At 39.5% G+C, this 17082-nt stretch overlaps 1 non-coding gene across 1 annotated transcript; it reads right to left on the reverse strand.

Moving 5' to 3' along the window:
- Positions 1-9044: 9044 nt before the first annotated feature.
- Positions 9045-16570, reverse strand: LOC113839374. The gene is made up of 4 exons (XR_004772069.1): positions 16341-16570; positions 13914-14060; positions 12709-12847; positions 9045-12397 (listed from the first exon to the last, which is right to left on the reverse strand). It is a non-coding gene; the product is annotated as an ice-structuring glycoprotein-like (transcript).
- Between the last annotated feature and the right edge of the window lie 512 nt (positions 16571-17082).

The following is a 17082-nucleotide window of genomic DNA, read 5'->3' on the forward strand; positions in this document are numbered from 1 at the left end:
ATGGCTAAGAATGTTAAGCACTTTCTTAAGTGTCTATTTGCCATATTAGAATCCTCTTTTGAGAATTCTCTGTTTAGTTCTGTACCCCCCTATTTAATTGGATTATTTGGTGTTTTAGAAACTAGCTTCTTGAGTTCTTTGTAAATTTTGGAGATCAGCCCTCTGTCAGATATGGGGTTGGTGACTATCTTTTCCCATTCGGTGGGCTGCCATTTTGTCTTGTTGACTATGTCCTTTGCCTTAAAGAAGCTTCTCAGTTTCAGGAGGTCCCATTTATTGTCAATCTCAGTGTGTGTGATACTGGTGCAATATTCAGGAAGCAGTCTCCTGTACCGATTCATTAAAGGATACTTCCTACTTTCTCTTCTAAGAGGTTCAGTGTGACTGGATTTATGTGGAGTTCTTATATCCATTTGGACTCATGTTTTGTCCATGGAAATAGACATGGATCTGTCTGCAATCTTCTACATGCCAGCATCCAGTTATGCCAGCACCATTTGTTGAAGATGCTTTCTTTTTTCCATTGTACAACTTTAGCTTCTTCATCAAAAAATCAGATGACCATAGGTGTGTGGATTAATATCAGGGTTATCAATTTGATTCCCTTGGTCTACCTGTCTGTTTTTGTGCCAATACCAAGCTGTTTTCAGGACTACAGCTCTATAATAGAGCTTGAAATCAGGGATGGTGATGCTTCCGGAAGTTCCTTTATTGTACAGGGTTGTTTTGGCTTTCCTGGGTCTTTTGTTTTTCCATATGAAGTTGAGTGCTGTTCTTTCAAGGTCTGTGAAGACTTGTGCCAATATTTTGATGGGGATTGCATTGAATCTATAGATTGCTTTTGGCAAGATTTCCATCATTACTATGTTGATCCTACCTATCCAAGAGCATGGAAGATCTTTCCATTTTCTGGTATCTTCTTTAATTTCTTTCTTTAAAGACTCAAAATTCTTGCTATACAGATCTTTCACTTGTTTGGTTAGCATTACCCCAAGATATTTTATGTTGTTTGTGGGTATTGTAAAGGGTGATGTTTCTCTGATTTCTTTCTCAGCCCATTTATAGTTTGTATATAGTAGGGCTACTGATTTTTTTTTTTTTTTTAGTTAATCTTGTATCTTATATCCTGCCACTTTGCTTAAGGTGTTTATCAGTTGTAGGAGTTCCCTGATAGAGTTTTTTAGGTCATTTATGTAGACTATCATATCACCTGCAAACAGTGAGAGTTTGACTTCTTCCTTTTCAATTTGTATCCCCTTGATCTCCTTCTGTTGTATTATTGCTCCAGCTAGAACTTCAAGTACAATATTGAAGAGATGTGGAGAGAGTGGGCAGCCTTGTCTTATTCTTTATTTTATTGGAATTTTGTTGAGTTTCTCTCAATTTAGTTTGATGTTGGCTGTTGGTTTATTGTATATTGCTTTGATTATGCTCAGGTATGTTCCTGTAATCCCTGATCTCTCTAGGACCTTTACCGTGAAGGGGTGGTCAATTTTTTCAAAGGATTTTCAGCATCTAGTGAGATGATCATGTGGTTTTTCTTTTTCAGTTTGTTTATATGGTGGATTACATTGATAGAATTTTGTATGTTGAACCATCCCTGCATCCCTGGGATGAAGCCTTCTTGATCATGGTGGATGATTTCTCTGATGTATTCTTGCATTCGATTGCAAGTATTTTATTGGGTATTTTTGCATGAATGTTCATGAGGTATATTGGTCTGTGGTTCTCTTTTTTGGTTGTGTCTTTGTGTGGCTTGGGTACCAAGGTAATTGTAACCTTGTAAAAAGAGTTTGGCAGTGAACCCACTGTTTCTATTGTGTGGAACAATTTGAGGAGTAGAATTCTGCACTGAAATCATCTGTCCCTGGACTTTTTTGATTGGGAGATTTTGATGACGGCTTATATGTCCTTAGGGGTTATAGGTCTGTTTAAGTTCCTTATCTGTTCTTGATTCAATTTTGGTAGATATATCTATCCAGAAAATTGTCCATTTCCTGTAAATTTTTGAATTTTGTGGAGTACAGGTTTTCAAAGTATGACCTGAATATTACCTGGATTTCCTCAGTGTCCATTGTTATGTCCCCTTTTCGTTTCTGATTTTGTTAATTTGCATGTTCTCTCTCTGCCTTTTGGTTAGTTTGGATAAAGGTTTGTCTTTCTTGTTGATTTTCTAGAAGAACAAACTATTTGTTACATTGATTCTTTGTATTGTTTTCTTTGTTGGGACTTTATGGATTTCTGCCCACCGTTTGATTATTTCCTGGTGTCTACTCCTCTGGAGTGAGTTTGCTTCTATTTTTTTCTAGAGCTTTCCATTGTGCTGTTAATTCTCTAGTGTGACCATTCTCTAGTTCCTTCATGTGAGCACTTAGTGTTAAGAACTTTCCTCTTAGTACTGTTTTTCAAAGTGTTCCATAAGTTTGGGTATGCTGTGTCTTCATTTTCATTGAATTCTAGGAAGTCTTTCATTTCTTTATTTATTTCTTCCTAGGCTCATGAATGGTACAACTGCCCATTGTTAAATTTCCATGAGTTTGTAGGTTTTCTGCAATTTGTGTTCTTGTTGAATTCTAACTTTAAAGCATGGTGATCTGATAAGATATAGGGGGTTATTCCAATTTTTTATACCTGTTGAGGTTTGCTATGTTGCCAAGTATGTGTTTGACTTTAGAGAAGATCCCATGTAGCTCTGAGAAAAAGGCATATTATGTTTGGATGGAATGTTCTATAGATGTCTGTTAATCCAAATTGGGTCATAACTTCTGTTAGTTATTTTGTCTCTTTAAGTTTCTGTCTTGCAGTCCTGTCTAGTGGTGAGAGTGGGGTGTTGAAATCTCCCACAGTAAGTGTGTGAGGTCTTATGTATGATTTGAGTTTTAGTAATGTTTCTTTTATGAAAGTGGGTGTCTTTGTATTTGGGGCATAGATTTTCAGAATTGAAACTTCTTCCTGACACATTTTTCCTGTGATGAATATGAAATGATCTTCTTCAACTCTTTTGTTTGATTTTAGTTTGCAGACCAATATGCTAAACACTAGGATAGCTACACCAGCTTGTTTCTTGGATCCATTTGATTGGAAAATCTTATTCCACCCCCTTTACACTGAGGGAATGTCTGTATTTGAATTTGAAGTGTGTTTCTTGTATGCAGCAGAAGAATGGTTTCTCTCTGTGTATCCATTCTGTTAGCCTGTGTATTTTTATTGGCAAGCTAAGACCATTAATATTAAGGGAAATTAAGGACCATTGAGTGTTAATTCTTGTTTGTTTTTTATTTGTTTTTGTTGGTGGTATTGTTGTGGATTTACCCTGTTTTTTTCTTTTGGCTTTTTGTAAAGTAGATTATCTGTTGCCTATGTTTTTGTGAGTGTAGTTAACTTTCTTAGGTTGGAGTTTTCCTTCCAGTACTTTCTGTAGGACTGGATTAGTGGATATGTATTGCTCAAATCTGGTTTTTTCATGGAATATCTTGGTTTTTCCATGTATATTGATTGAAAGCTTTTCTGGGTATAGTAGTCTGGGCTGGCATTAGTAGTCTCTTGGTGTTTGTAGAATATCTATTCAGAACCTTCTGACTTTCATAGTTTCCATGGAGAAGTCGGGTGTGATTCTGATAGGTTTGCCTTTATATGTTACTTGGCCTTTTTCCTTTGCTGCTCTTAATATTCTCTCTTTATTCTGTATGTTTGGTGTTTTAATTATTATGTGATGAGGGGACTTTTTGTGTGTACTCTATTTGGTGTTTTGTAGGCTTCTTGTACTTTCATTGGCATGTCTTTCTTTAGGTTGGGAAAGTTTTCTTCTATGATTTTGTTGAATATGTTTTCTGCAACTTTGAAGTGGGTTTCTTCACCTTCTTCTATACCTATTATTCTTAGGTTTGGTCTTTTCACAGTGTCCCATATTTCCTGGATATTTTGTGTTAGGGATTTGTTGGACTTAAGATTTTCTTTGGTCAATGAATCTATTTCTCCTAGTGTATCCTCCATGCCTGAGATTCTCTCTTCCATTTCTTGTATTCTGTAGGTTATGCTTGCATCTGTAGTTCCTGATGGTTTAGCCATCTTTTCTAATTTCAGCATTCCCTCAGACTGTGCTTTTTTATTGTCTCTATTTTAGCTTTCAAACTTTGCGCTGTTTGAATTGTTTATTACAATTTTTGGATGGTCTTTTCTTCTATTTCTTTAAAGGCTTTTCTCATTTCCTCTCTTAGGGTCTCTATCATCTTCATGAATTTATTTTTAAGGTTGTTCTCTTATGCTTCATCTATGTTGAGATGTTCATGTCTTGCTGGGGTAGAGTCTATAGACTCTGGTGGAATCACATTGGTTTTTCTGTTGTTGAATGTTTTCTTATATTGTTATCTTCTGATCCCTTCTTCCAGTGGGTGCAGGTAGACTCTCTTCCTCTCCCGGTGGGTACGGGTCCAAGGTTCTCTTCTGATGGGTGCAAGTGGGTTGGATACTCTGATAGGTCTCATACTGGGTGCAGGCAGTTCTGAGGCACTCTCTCTGCTGGTGGGTGGGAGCTAGCCTACCACAGTGCTTTCACCAGACTCAGGGATGCTTGGTCCAGCTTAGGTGACAGGGAGTCAACCTGCCTGCAGATCCCAGGTCTGGAGTTCCCAGTGTGGGCAGGCAGAAGTGCCTTTCTTTAATCTTTAAGTGTCTTTCTTCCCTTGTTATTTCACGGCTAGCTGGCTGGCTCCTAGTGTCCTCCTCTTCTCCTTTTCTTGCCCCTCCTTCATCTCTTCCCTTGAGTCTAGATTTCTCCTGTTTATTCTCTCTGCATTGCATCTTTGCCTATTTCTCTCTCCTGCCTAGCTATTGGCCATTTAGCTCTATTAGACCAATCAGCTGTTTTAGACAGGCAAAGTAACACAGCTTTACAGAGTTAAACCAATGCAGCATAAAAGAGTGCAGCACATCTTTGAAGCAATAAACAAATGATCCACAGCATAAATAAATGTAACACATCTTAAACTAATATTCTACAACATACAATTATGTATATATATAATTGTATATATATGCATATATATATTATATATTATATATGTATATATAATTTCTCAGCAGTACATGGAAGCTTCTCTAAAATAACTGCATCCTGGGATACAAAAGCCATCTTTAAAAATTCAGAAAGATTAAAATAATGTCTCCTATCTTAAAGCAATAAATTCTTTTCCCTTTTTAAAAAATTGAAAATAGATTTTTTTCCATGTATCCCAATCATGGTCTCCCCTCCCTCCACTCCTCCTAGCTCCTTCCACCACCCCTCTTTCCCAGATCCACTCACCATCCATCTCTCCTCAAGAAAGAGCAGGCCTCTAAGAGATTATACCCAAACAGAACAAAACAAAGTACAACAAGACAAGGCAAAGCCCTCACGCTAAGGCTAGACAAGGCAACCCCAAATGAGAAAAAGAGTCCCAAGAGTAGGCACAGGAGTCAAAGGTACACCTGCTTCCACAGTTAGGAGTCTCACCAAAACACCAATCTAACATCCACAACATATACACAAAGGACCTATTACAGGGCTCTACTTAACAGTGCTCAATAAATCTTAAAATAGACAGAAAAAACCTCTAGTAAGTACATTAACTTGTGGAGTTTGAACAATTTGTTACTGAATAATGAAAGGCGAAAGTCAAGGAAGTCAAAGATGAAATCATAGAGATGTAAAAAGTTTCTTGGAACTAAATGAAAATAAAACCAACACAAGAAAAACACTGGGACACATTAGAAGAAGACCTATGAGGAAATTTGTAGCTCTAACTGTATACTTTTAAAATATCACAAAAAGCACAAATAAATGACTTAGTGATGAAACTCAAAAAAATATGGGAAAACAAGAACAAACTGAATCCAAACACAGTTCACAGCAATAAATATTAAAAATCAGAGACAAAATTAATGAAATTGAAACAAAGAAAATATGCAAAAATCACCAAATATTAAAGGCTGTTCTCTGAGCAAGATTGAGAGACTCTTGGTCCAACTAACCAAAATAAAGACAGGACCCAAAATAGCAGAATCATAAATTAACATGGAAACATAACAATAAAGAGTAAAGAATTTCTGAGTATTATAAATGAATACTTTAAAACCTGTACTACATTGAGTTGGAAAATCTAAAAAGTAAAAAAGGAGGCACTAAGTTTTAGATTTTGTCAGCACACCAAAATTAAACCAAGAAGAGATGAACAACCTAAATAGATCCATAACAAATGAGGGCATTCAAACAGTAATAAACAAAGTATCACCACACTGATTAAAAGCCTTGCCACCAAAAATAGTTCAAAGCCAGGTAGAAGACATTCAACGAAAATCTATAGCCAGTCCTTCTTAAACTATTCAAAATAGAAAGAAAGAGAGGGAAAGAGAGAAAGACAATAGAAAGAAAGGAACAGAAACAGACGTAGTACCAAACATCTTCTATGAAGCCAGTGTCACTCTAACCCAAAACCAAGTAAGGACAAAGCAAAAAAGAGAAACTATAGACATATATAGTCCTGCTGAACACAGACAAAAATGCTCAATAAAATACTTGCAAACAGAATGCAGGCATACACCAAAAAATATACAGTGTAAGTATGTTGGCTTTATCCTTGAGATGCAAGGATGATTCAACATAAGTCAACAAAAGTAATAAGCACAAAAGTGGACTTACTGATAAAAGTCACATGATCATCTCAACTGATGCATAAAAAGTCTTTGACAAAATCCAACATGCCTTTATGATAAAAGTCCTGGAGAATGGAGCACCAGAGAGAACATCACTCAATTTAATGAAAGTTATATATGAGAAACCATACCCATTTTCATCCTAAATGGAGAAAAATTGATTAAATACCACCAAAATTAGGAGTGAGCAGAGCTCTCTACTATCTGCACTCCTTTTCTTTTCTTTTTTCTTTCTTTTTTTTTCTTTTTTGTTGGTTTTTCGAGATGGGGTTTCCCTGTGTAGCTTTGGAGCCTATCCTGCACTCACTCTGGAGACCAGGCTGGCCTTGAACTCACAGAGATCTGCCTGCCTCTGTCTCCCCAGTGCTGGGATTAAAAGCATGTGCCACCAACGCCCTGCTGCACTCCTTTTCAACATTGTGCTTGAAGCAGTATCTGGAGCAACAAGGCAAGAAAAGGAAATTAAGGGAGTACAAATAGGAAAAAAATTAAGTCAAGATACCTCTATTAACAGATAACGTGATATAATGCATAAGACAATGGGAAGAATATCCATACCATCATGCAGGCAGATACTTAGAGAGCTCAAAGGGCCCTGTGTTGTGTGGTTATGTCACGTGTTACATGGCTGTATAAGGATTCTGTACAAGCTTTCCCTTTTAAGCGAACACTTCCCACCTATTCGCCCCTTTTCTCCTTTCTTCCCTTCTTCCTCCTTCTCTTTCCCCTTCCCCCTTCCATTTCTGTTCCCTGTTGGCCAATACCTGCCTCTTCCTTTGTTCCCTTTCCCCAATAAACTCCACGTGGGTTATGTTGAGTTTTGTGGTTCATGTTTCATCACCCACATCTGTATCAAAACAACACCAGGTGCCGCAAACTGGCTTGTTGGAGCCCATTCCCTATAGAGGGATACCTTGCTCAGCCATGATACAGGGGGGAGGATACATGGTAAGAGTTCAAGAAAGCAAAAGGGGGGAAATGATATAATTATATTTTCATTTCAAAAAGTAAAGAATGGATCATGAGTCACTCCTGAAATTAATCAGGCATTTCTCTTTGACTTCTGTATTTTTCTATTTCTTACATGAAAAATTTCACTTGGGAATGGATAGTATTAATCATATTAATCATTATCTCATAATTTTGATTCCTACAAGAGATAAGAAATATTCAAATATGTTTTCTATCCTGAGTATTATTTAAAATGTTGGCTGTGAAAACAGGATTCAATGAGTAAAAATTAGTAATTTATCATGTCCTTGGTAATGGGTCTGTGGAAAAAATAAAATATCCTGAAAGCTAACGTTCAGGTTGATTATCAACAATTGAACATTCTACTATGACCCCTAAGCCTTGGAGCTGGGACTCACATGGTCACCTGTTTCCTGCATTTTGATCAGTTGTGGTTCTCTCTGTAATGAACTATGTCTGTTGAAGAATCAACTTTAAATCTTATTTTTCATGAACTTAGATCACTCACTCAGACCTCTTATGACTTAGTTAAAAGAACTGGCATGTAGATTTGACATGAAACAGTGATTTGTATATCCCTGACCACATTCTTTTGCCCCTTTAATTCTCATTGGTTTAATTTTTAGAGTAGAGCATTCCTGATATCTAGTATTGCCCCTCCCACAATCCTCTATCCTTTTAGTATAAAATGCAAAGTCTTATATAATGATTGTTTAAAAGGCTTATAAAAATGAAATATTTATACATTAAGTACTGCCATGGGATAAAAGAGAAAAATTGTTCAACATATTTCTCTTGCATTTGATGAGGAGGAACTATGACTCCAAAAGAAAGAACCATGACAAAGAGAGCCTCCAAAAACCAAAGATTGGCTAAGCATGATGGCTCCATTGACCTGACCCAGGTAAGCTCACAGTCAATTAAATTCCAGTCTTCCTGAAGCAAGCAGGGTGCTCACACATCACTTATGCAGGTCATTTGAAGATTTGGGTGTTGTCCTGCACACTGGCAGAGATGTGGACCAGATGGCATCTTAGCCTCCTCATCATCCTTGAAGTTGGAAGTTGAGTTTAATAGACTTGTCATTGAATCCAGAAATCAATTCCTGACCTCTCCCTGTTACTAAGACTTTTGGAGCAACCTGACCAGGAGAACAGATGTCACAGTTGATGAAACAGTGGCAGATCTTCAGGTGATGTCATCAAAATGCCTCACTCTGGCAGTCTCAGACTGTGGGTTCATATTGGGTGACTTGAGACATTAGGAGTAGCTATTAATATGATGAAATATCATTGATAATGTTAGAGGATTTAAAAGTCTTAAAATAGCCAATGTATGTATCATCCCATATTGAATTAATGAAGATAAGTACACAGCACAGAAAAGGTTGTCAAATGATTTATTGTAGTCTTATGTAAATAAAATGGCACATGAAAAGTAAACTTCAGAGGGACTGTAATGAACAGACATGGCAGGGAAAAGTGCTCAGCTTGTGTTACTTGGGGAAGTAACAAGCATTTAGTACCAAGTATAGAATATAATATATTTCAGCTAAGAGCATTCCTTCGGGAAGGTGGAAACTGTTTAACATGCAAGCTGAGGAAAAGGCTATATCTGATAGTACTTTGGGTTTTTCTCTTAAACTGTAGGGAGCCCCAAACAAGACCCAAACAATTAATGTAAATAATATAGGGGAAGGCGAAAGTTCTTTATTTCATTAGATATTAAAAAAAAAAAGAATCCTAGTGCCAACATTTTGACAACGAAAGCTAGCACTTGTAAATGGTGGAGACTGAGAAAAATTGAGACAGCCACTTATATGTAAATAAGTAGGTAACTAGTTAGTTAGATTATAGGTAGATAGGTACATAAATGGCAGATACATGCATATTAGGTAGATGTTTGGGTGACAGATAAGTGATAGGTGGATAAAAGGTAATAGATTATACATAGATAGATGATAGATATATGCATAATAGATAAGTAGACAGATTATAGGTAACAGATAATGGATAAATAGGCAGATGGAGTCATGATAAATTGCAGTCAAATATCTCTCTAAATCCATAGATAGGTAGATATTATCTCTCTCACATTTCCATGGTGCTCATCACGCCCACATGACTTGGACATTACCCCCAAAGTTTTACCTTCCCCCTCACCTGACTCATTCAGACTTTGCTTTGCCAACTCTGCATTTGATCCATTTCTAGAAGACATCAGAGTGTGACTGTCTCTTCATCCGTCTTGTTCTAGATTAAACATCAACTATTTCCACTGAAATCCCCAAAATAGGACATTCAACAGCCCTTCCATATGCAAACTAAAGAACAGTAGACACTTGTTAAAAACAGGTGAATGAAGGGAACACATGGGCCTAAAAAGCACAGCTCAAACACATCCTGTAAATTAGTAAGGATTCTTACCCTGGAAATACCATGCCTCTGACAGGGAGGGATGTGTCTCTTCTTATCCATTTTGCCTCACATAGAAGAATATGCATGCAGTAGTTCACAGAATTTTCTCTTTTCCACCTATTTAGACCCATGTAGACATCATTCCCCTCATCCCATATGATCCCCAGAAATATCAACCAATCAACCAGTAAACAATGAAACTGATTTTCTCTAGAAGAAATCAGAATTTTAAATTATTGTTACAATACATTAACCTTATAAAACAAGGGGTTCCCATAAGAAATTTTCATGTATGCATGCCACATATTTTGACCATATCAACCCACATTCAGTTGCTTTCTTAAGAGCTGACTCCTTCCCTTTATTCAGCAAGTTAAACATGTTTGTTAAGAGTTTTCTACCATCTCATGTCTTTAGAAGGTTGATTTGTTCTCTCCTCTCTTTTCAAAATATAGTACTGACTTTCACTATACACACAAGTAATTCTCTGAAAGTTACACTTAAAGGGGAAATTTTACAGGTCAGATAGGTTTCAAAACCTCACGTGGTGCCTTTACTGCCTCAAATTCATCAGCCAGGATTTTGCCTGTGTACATGTCTAACTGTGTGATGCAGCCACACAGATTGGGAGAAGGTAGATAGCTACCTAAGTCACCAGCTTGAACACTGTAGCTTTGAAAATACTGTCCAGATTGAACTTGATTAAAAGGCTATCTCGACTGAAGGTTCCACTAGGAATAGGGAGTAAGTGAGATAGACTGAGAAGCGAACAGTTCCAAAGTCACGTGCCCGTCGGATATGTGAAGTTAAGGATGCCAGGAATCCACTTCCTCCTCACTTATGCCAAAACCGTGGTCCATGCTTGAGTCCCATGGAGGAAGGCTGGTGAGGAATGTCTGGTCATCACCAGTCACAGGATCACATGGGTGTCAGGAGGCCAGGTCATCCATGCCCAGCCACTGTCTCACAGGCTGGGACAGAGCCCAGGATCAGTATAAAAGGACTGAGGGGCAGATCCCATCCATCTACTCCTACCGAGGCACCCACAGATCTTGTACTACCTTGGTAAGTGTCTATTGGGAGAAAGAGCATGGGTCATACTAGAGGGAAGCTGAAAGGAGAGCTGGAGGGGAGGTGGCTCAGAACCACAGAGTCTAGAGGCCATTCTTACAGGGTGGTACGGAATGATAGGTAGAGAAAAGGGCATTCTGATACCCATAGGAGGCATGAGCAGTCAGAGTCCATTTGATGTTGAGCTCTGCAGAGAACAAGCATCGTTTTAGTGGAGCTGGTCTCTGAGTAGCACTGAAGAGAGTACAACTTCAACTTTAGAGAATTTATGGACTCTGAAACACAGCTCGGGCCCAACATTCAAAGGAAGAGATGGATGCAGAAGAGGATACCAGGTTCTCTCTGCAGTGATATCCATTTTCCCTGAAATGATGCTTTAAATGGGCAATGTCAGAGTCTGTGATTCAGAACCCTCTCATCGGACCCATCTTAGCTTGTCCTTCACTGCTAGACACTGCATATCAGTTTTTACCTGGCTTGTGTGGGTTTCTGAAGCTCTGAAGAAACAGTGATGAGCATGTGACCTCTCATGTGAGCATACTACAATGGAAACTCCTATAAATAGTGTTTCTATGGTTATTATGGATGCTAAGGACTCAGGGTAGCCTCAGGGCTCTGGGTCTGACTTGTGTGTGATTCTCCTGCAGCTCCTGAGCATCTACCAGCCGAGATGTCCTGCCAGCAGAGCCAGCAGCAGTGCCAGCCCCCTCCCAAGTGTCCTCCCAAGTGCCAGACACCAAAATGTCCTCCAAAGTGTCCCCCTAAGTGCCCGCCTAAGTGCCCCCCTGTGTCATCCTGCTGCAGCCTGGGCTCTGGTGGCTGTGGCTCCAGCTCTGGTGGCTGCTGTGGCTCTAGCTCCGGAGGCTGCTGCAGCTCTGGGGGTGGTGGCTGCTGCCTGAGCCACCACAAGCCCCGCAGATCTCTTCGTCGCCATCGTCACAGCTCTGGATGCTGTAGCAGTGGTGGCAGCAGTGGCTGCTGTGGCAGCAGTGGTGGCAGCAGTGGCTGCTGTGGCAGTAGCGGTGGCAGCAGTGGCTGCTGTGGTGGCAGCAGTGGTGGCAGCAGTGGCTGCTGTGGTGGCAGCAGCCAGCAGTCTGGTGGCTGCTGCTGACCTGTATCCTAGGACTTCAGACAAGTTGTGGAGAAGGAAGCCAAGTACAGCAGAAGTGTCCTTGCCTGCCACTCTTCCTCCATGTTGTGTCCTATATTCTGGGCTCTCCGACATCCTGTGCAAAATGCTGAGTTACCTGTAAAATGACCAGACTGCAACAATAAAGTCTCCACTTTCAAACCTGACTAAAGCTGTGCTTATTTTTTGGCAGCATCATCCTTCCAAGTCAGTGTTAGCCACTCAGTAGAATTATAGTCCATGTCAGTAACATGGATCAGCCAATTCCCATGCAGTGGGAGCACAATGAGGAACACTGAAAGAGCTCAGGTGCATGTGTTTTCTTTGAAAGCCTGCAGAGAGAGTTGCATAGACCAAGTCTAAGAAGAAAGTGGGAGGCAGACATAGCTAAGGAGATAGCATGGTGGATGGTGGGAAGATTTTACTCACTGATGCTTTCCAAATGGCAGATTTGAAGCAGCCTTCTTGCAGCGCTTAGAAAGAGAAATGTGAGGCACATTCAGCAAACACTTGTGAGAGCCACTCTGGGTCCGTTGTGTGCTCACAGAGCTAGGCCCAGTGTCACAGACTGAAGGGAGAGATCAAGGGCAGGATGAAGAGTGAATATCTTCTCAACAGCTCTGGTACTCGTTGTGTAGCATGTGATCCTGGTTATAATTACTAGAAAGAACTTCTCTAGAGGGAAACCCTGACAGAGCATGGGAGTTTGATATAATTCTAAGGGCAGAGGTGGGAGTTGGGAATGCATAATAAAGAAATGCCTCGAAAGTCTGCTGAAGGCCAATGGATCCTAGAACAATAGTGTTCTGACAATGATGGTAACTGTCTCCATGTACATACTCCTAACACACTTGACTGTTTCATAGTGTTTCACCTCCTTGTTTTGCCTGGAGCCTGCATTGTGAATACTTAGTCCCCAGACAGTGATGGTCAGAAACACATTTGGGGCCAACAGTCTCTGAGACCTGTGACTCTCACCCTAATCATTGTCCGTCAGGGGGTCAGGTGTAGTACCTGGGCATCTGTACTAAAAGCACTAAAGATGAATCATGCCGGGAGCCAACCTAATTAACAGGTAATGAGCCTGAGCCCCATTGTGAAAAACCTCAAGCTTAAATTTCTGCTTCCTCTTCTTAGAGATGTTTCTCAAATGACCACATGCAGTTAGGCCTACAGGCCAGGGATAGCACATCTCCTTGCAACAGTTCCTGCCTGGCTGAGCGTTCCTTTACCGCCACCCTCACTCTGGAAGGCACCTTCCCCCACCACTATAAAAACCCTGCCCTTGTTTGATAAACTTAGAGCTTGTCAGCATTTTTGACTTGCTCTCATTCTTTGTGTCTCCTGTCCTTCCATTTGTCTCCCCCACCCAGGTTCCCTTCGCAGATAAGTGTCACCAGGAAGAGAGATGGAAAAGACTAAAGACTTCCAAAGGACAACATCTGGCCTGGGATCACTAGACCAGGAAAAACAGAGTCATATCTCCCCAGTGGCCAATCAGCTTGACACCTCACATCGTGCAATGACTGTGATTGGTGATAGTGTGATAAGCCTTTGCATTCCTTACTCTCATGTGTGGAGGTGTGTGTTATGTGTTATGTTATATCTCATACATACATATGGAAAGTACTTACTTAAAGATATTGGGAACTGCCTCCCTGAAGAAGCCTGCTTTCTTCCTCACTGAAGGTTTTTAAAGTGTGTATTGACTGCAACAAGGGGCGCTTGTTCTCATTGGCTTCCTCGGTTGGAAAAGACCATGTGTTTTTATAAAGGCATACCTAGGAGCCAATGAGGTAATGTGAAATGTTTGGCAAACTGTTTCAGAGACAATTTTCTCTATGGCTTATACTGATGCTTGTAACATGTATGGAAATGACTGTATAAAGACAGTGGAGCAGGACTGAGTCAGCTCTGTGGGACTTGCACCCTGTTTCAGCTCCAGCGTGATCACCCACCTAGAGCTGGAAGCTGCTGTCTCCACCTCACCCCCTCATCCAACCAGCCAGCCCACCCTTACATCTCAATCTAAATTACCCCAATCTCCTCCCATGGGTAGTCAGCACTGGGGACCGATCTGCAGGTGACTGCAGCTGCTGCCTGAGCCAATGCAAACTAATGGCAGACTGTTGGCCTCCAGCTGCTGTGACTAAAGAGCAGCCAGAAGTTGGAGGCTTTTGCAGAATGGACTTTGCTTCCTTATCCATTTGAGTCGGCTTGAGTGTTTGAGTCATACTTAAGAGTTTAATCTCTGGGTAAGGCATCTCATATTTTGGGGATTAAAAAATACATTTTTTCAAAACCGTTAAAAACCACATTCCCCTTGCTGTAGTTCTCTCTGGGAACCCTAAAATACAGCTGTGCCGAACTCTGTCCTGTTTTACTGCGGACACTGAAGTGATGTGGGGACAGCTGCCCAAGTGCCCATTGGGCAGTTCAGTTTTCCTGCTTATATTGGCATTGTCTAGTTCCTGTCTCATGCTGTTGGCACTGCGGTTTCAGGAGATAGAAGATCAAGTCAAACAGTAGGAGTGCAAATGTGGGTTTCAGTATGTTTGTTTTTTTCCCGCTGATTCTGTGCTTTGCCTTTAAATCTAGGCACTGACTCTGTGAGTTCCAGACCAGACTAGTCTACAGAATTCCAGGAGATACAGTGTTACACAAAGAAATTTGTCTTGAAAAAACAATAAATAAAATAAATCAAGGCACTGAAGTAATACTGAGATATTTTTGCTTTTTAACCTGTAATTCTCTTCACATCTAGATTCTCAGGTACTGACAGGAAATCAGCATTACCTTCCTTTTCCCCACCCTCTGCTACTACCTTAAGACCTTAGATCCTGTCCCTTGGCCTAGCAAATATCCAACTAATCAATTTTCTTACTGAATTTCTGAATATACATACACATATTAAAATGCAAATAAAATTCACACAAAAGGTAAAATTACTAACTTTAACATAACTAAATCTTTTATTTGTGCTTCCATGTGGCTCTTCTTGTGTATATGGCATTTGTATGTGGTGTTTGAATGTGTCCCTATTGGTGAGCACACATGTGTGTGCATGAGTGTGGAGGCCTGAGGTCAAAGTAATTAGAGATGCCACTAAAGCTTACTAAAGAAATGTGTTAATTTATTCACTCAAATCATTATTGAGTTTGATGAATTTCATACCATGTTTGTGTGAATTTATTCTGATATCAGTCAAATGAGATAAAAATACAATAATGAAGAGACATTTAGGATTATTCACTATAAAAAAAAATCCACAAGAGATGAACTGGAATCCACCATACAAAAGCAACACTAATCAAAAAGAAAAAAATTCCAGGTACTTTTTCCTATTACTTATAAAACATCATTGTGTGTGTGTGTGTGTGTGTGTGTGCGCGCACGCCTGTCTGTCTATAACAACAACAATGAAAAAGGAGAAAAGGAGGCCATGAATTTGAAAGAGAGCCAGAAAGGGAATTTTGGAGGCTTGGGAATATGGGAATGATGTAATTAAAATATGAATTCAAAAAAAGAAATAAAAAATTTCTTTTAAACAATGTCAAGAGAACTAGAAGAAAAAAAAAAACACATGCATAATACATCCATGGGCCATACAACATCAGAGAACATTTAAATAGCCAAGGAAGAAGCCATGTCAAATCAACAAAACAGAGAATACTGGCTGTTGATTGGTCTGTAGTGCCAATAAATAAAAAATGCAACACTATGATCAATCAAATAATAAAATTTTAAACAATGTTATTTAAGTAGAAATTGAACCTTCTTTCAGACTGTGAGATCATGGCATCATTGCTTATGACTATTCAAAAGGTTGAAATGAGAATAGAAATGAGAAAAACAAATGAGAAATGACTAATTTCCTTGATGCTAACTTAGAAGCACAGAAAAAAAAGCTTATTATTTCTTGAATTTCTTCTGCTTAGAACTCAGTTGTGTTTTTGCATTCCATGTGATGGAGAAAATTAGTCATTATAATAGAGAGACAGTATGCCACATAGAAATCCCCAGAAAGTAAGCAGTTGATTAGTCAAGATGGTTACACTGACCTGACTGACATGTAAGCCTGCAGAGCTCACAGTCAGAGACAGATTTTCAGCTTTTCCCAAGCAGGATTACATGGGTCAGCTGACAACATAGGTGTGCTTCTGCACAGAGGCCGAAATATGGAGCAGATGGCATCAGGATCTCATCATTCTGGAAGTCAGGAGTTGAGCTGAGCAGAGCTGCCATTGTGGACACCCAGGAATCACTTCCTGACCTCTCCCAATTACTAAGACCTTTTGAGCAGCCTGAGGAAGAGAACAACATTCTTGTCAGATGAGATAGTAGCAGATCCCTCAAGTCATGTGGCCTCACATACCTCGCCATGCATATTTCAGAGGTCAGCTCCCTGGAGAGTGATCTATATCATAAGCAATAGCTATTTATAAATAAAAATATCATAGATAGCCTTGGCAAGGAAATTTAAGATTATAAAGTATTCAATGTGCTAAATGGGTACTAGTCAAGAAATACAAAACCCAGGCCAGGTTTTCAAGAAGTTTATTATAGCTTCATGTCAGTGATATGGCACATGAATGACTCTTAAAATTCAGTGTAATGATCCATATACAAAAGGCATATAGGACATTAGATAGACAAGACCAGGTAAGAGATTCACCACCTTTATTAAAAGTAAAACACTAACTACAAAAATTGAAGACAGTATATGGAAAGACAGCTACTATGCAACCAGGAAATGATGAGCACTTATTATGTAGTTCTTTCTCTCTCTCTCTCTCTATATAT

The sequence above is a fragment of the Cricetulus griseus genome (genome assembly GCF_003668045.3).
Source record: "Cricetulus griseus strain 17A/GY chromosome 1 unlocalized genomic scaffold, alternate assembly CriGri-PICRH-1.0 chr1_0, whole genome shotgun sequence".
Taxonomy (NCBI): domain Eukaryota; kingdom Metazoa; phylum Chordata; class Mammalia; order Rodentia; family Cricetidae; genus Cricetulus; species Cricetulus griseus.